Source organism: Erinaceus europaeus, chromosome 21 (genome assembly GCF_950295315.1).
Source record: "Erinaceus europaeus chromosome 21, mEriEur2.1, whole genome shotgun sequence".
In the NCBI taxonomy this organism is placed as follows: Eukaryota; Metazoa; Chordata; class Mammalia; order Eulipotyphla; family Erinaceidae; genus Erinaceus; species Erinaceus europaeus.
In genome coordinates this window covers 30,687,590-30,690,333 of record NC_080182.1, presented here as the reverse complement: position 1 = coordinate 30,690,333, position 2,744 = coordinate 30,687,590, and the positions used below count along the sequence as shown (strand labels likewise).

Below are 2,744 nucleotides of genomic sequence, written 5' to 3'. Positions count from 1 at the left end.
TGGGCTGACTCATTCATTCAGGCAGATGGGGACACACAGAGAGGGAGAAATAGCACCGAGCAGAGCTGCCCCCGGTTCCTCAGCATACCCCAGAGATGCAGGGGCTCACGTCCTGCCCTGTGGACTGTGGCTTCAGCATGACCACAAGCCCATCAGTGAACAGGAAGGATTGTAGCGAAGTGCCAATTTGGGGCCACTGCTGGGACCCTGGGCTCCGATGTGTCCCAGGAAGGAGAGATCGCTCAGTCACTTATGGCCGAGAGCGAGTCTGGAGGGACGACACCGGCTGAGTCTCTGAGTGAGACTCCACCACATGCCACTGACCACCGGAACTCCAGCCCAGGTTATACTGACAGCCTGTGTCACATCAAAGAAGGATGCAGGAGATCAAAAGTATTTTTTTCTTTCCTTAATTCATTTTTTTTCTAGTGATTTAATATTGATGTGCACAATTAGGGGATAACAGGGGTCTAATCTCACACTGTTTCCACCACCAAAGTTCTGTGTCCCCGTTCCCTCCACTGGAGACCGCAGTGGTTCTCCCAGGTCACAGCACAAGTATTTTTCAAGGGGGATGCATATCGAGACACACGGTGACACCTGGTGGAGAAAGGTCAGGATATGTTTCTCGGGGGGAACATCAGAGCACGGGGAAGGGTGACTAAAATGTAGGGACACATGCCTTTGACTAAATGTCATTAGTCAGGTACACGCCTTTGATGGCATAAGGAACCCTCCTGCACTGCTGGTGGGAATGTCAATTGGCCCAACCCCTGTGGAGAGCAGTGTGGAGAACCCTCAGAAGGCTAGAAATGGGACTACCCTATGATCCTGCAATTCCTCTGCTGGGGATAGATCCTAATGAACGCAACACATTCAGCCAAAATGATTTGTGTAGGGCAGGGGTAGATAGCATAATTGTTATGCAAAAAGATTCTCATGTCTGAGACTCTGAAGTCCCAGGTTCAATTCCTCACATCACCATCAGCCAGAGCTTGATCAGTGCTTTCTTTGCTTAAAAACAAACAAACAAAAAAGTGTGTGCACCTATGTTCACAGCAGCACAATGTGTGTAATAGCCAAAACCTGGAAGCAACCCAGGTGTCCAACAACAGATGAGTGGCTGAGCAAGCTGTGGTCTGTATACACAGTGGAATACTCCTCAGCTGTGAGAATGATGAAGGCACCTTCTTCACCTCATCTTTCCAGATATGTATCAACTGTTTACCTCCCTCTTTCTCTCCCTCTGTCTGTCTCTGTCTCCGTCCACAAATCATCATGTGAGTTTTGGGGAAAGGAAAGGCAGCGTTTGTTCCCCCAATAATCAAAGTTCATCACACACCTTGTCCCTCAACCCTGGGACCTTTGTGTCCTCAGGCAGGAGACTCATTCTGCAGAGAGAGCCACGATACTGTCTCCCCAGCCCGACCAGGAGGACTTCTAGTAGCCAAGGTCAGGAAATCTGGGGTCAGGAGATACTTTACCACTGTAACCTTCCACGGCTCCCCGAGGCCCGGCTCCATCCTGTAGCTATGGAAACAGAACTGGCAAGGGTAGGGGCTCCCCCATTTCCCTGGGCCTGGGGGGTTGCCGGAGACAGAACAGAGGCAGAAGACCAGCTCAAGCCTGCACTTACCTGAGGCTGGTGGGCAGAGTGGGAAGGGGGCACGTGGGGTGGGGGTGGCAGTCTAGAGGTCCTTCATCCTCAAGGTTGGCATGCTGTCTGGGCACCTGAGAGTCCGAATCTGACCTCCTGCCCGTCTCCAGCTGGGTCACTCTGGTCAGCTGGCTCCCAGCCCTGCTGCTGTTGGTTGGTTGGGTTGTGACTCAGGGCAAGAAAGCAACAAGAGCTTGGCTGACCCACTGGGTCCTTGGCCTCTCACAGCAGGGACCTGCTACGGGGCAAGATGAGAGGGGCACTGGAGTCTGGGGACAATATTGATAAGGACAAGAAAGCTGAAGGTCCAGGAAACAGAGCCAGCTCTGAACCCACAAGGTAGGCGCCCCCCCCCCCCCCTCATGACACACCGTGAATTCTGGGCTCCAGCAACAGGCTGCCTCCTTACAGCATTCTTGTGGGTGGCCAGGAGGAAGCTGAGGTCTGCGGACAGACAGATGGACTGGAGAGGAGGGATGGCTCCTCCCAATGCTGTTTGTCACCAGAGCCCATTAGCATTTGCCTCTGGGCATGTCTCCACCCACGGGTCACGGTGACCTGGAGTTGGGCGAGCGGGCAACCCTAGGTCCTGTCCTAAGGGAGATAAGTCAAATGGAAGGAACTAGAAACAGCAGCTCCTAAGCCGCCCTCAGCCCCCCCCAGCCCCCCACCAAACATAATCAGACCCGAGGCTGATCCCAACATACAAGAATTTCAGAAACTGTGAAAGATGGCGCTGCGGCATGGGCCAAGACTTTGGATTTACTGAGACCCGGGGCTGTGAAGTGGCGCACCCAGCTGAGCGCATGTCACCATGTGTGAGGAACTGGGTTCAAGCCCTCACTCCCCACATATAGGCGGGACACTTGATCAGTGGCGAATCAGGTCTGCAGGTGTGTCTCTGTCTCTCTTTTTAAAAATTTTTATTCTCTTTATTAATTGGATAGAAACAGCCAGAAATCAAGAGGGTAGGGAGAGACAGAGACACCTGCAGACCTGCGTCATTGCTCAAAAAGCTTTTCCCCTACGGGGGGGGGGGGGAACAAGGAGCTCGAACCCAAGTCCTTGCACACTTTATCTCTCCTCC

At 53.0% G+C, this 2,744-nt stretch overlaps 1 long non-coding RNA gene across 1 annotated transcript; it reads right to left on the bottom strand.

Moving 5' to 3' along the window:
- Positions 1–405: 405 nt before the first annotated feature.
- LOC132535253 (uncharacterized) lies at positions 406–2,287 on the bottom strand. The gene is made up of 3 exons (XR_009547023.1): positions 1,637–2,287; positions 1,343–1,530; positions 406–600 (listed from the first exon to the last, which is right to left on the bottom strand). It is a non-coding gene; the product is annotated as an uncharacterized LOC132535253 (long non-coding RNA).
- Positions 2,288–2,744: the final 457 nt, after the last annotated feature.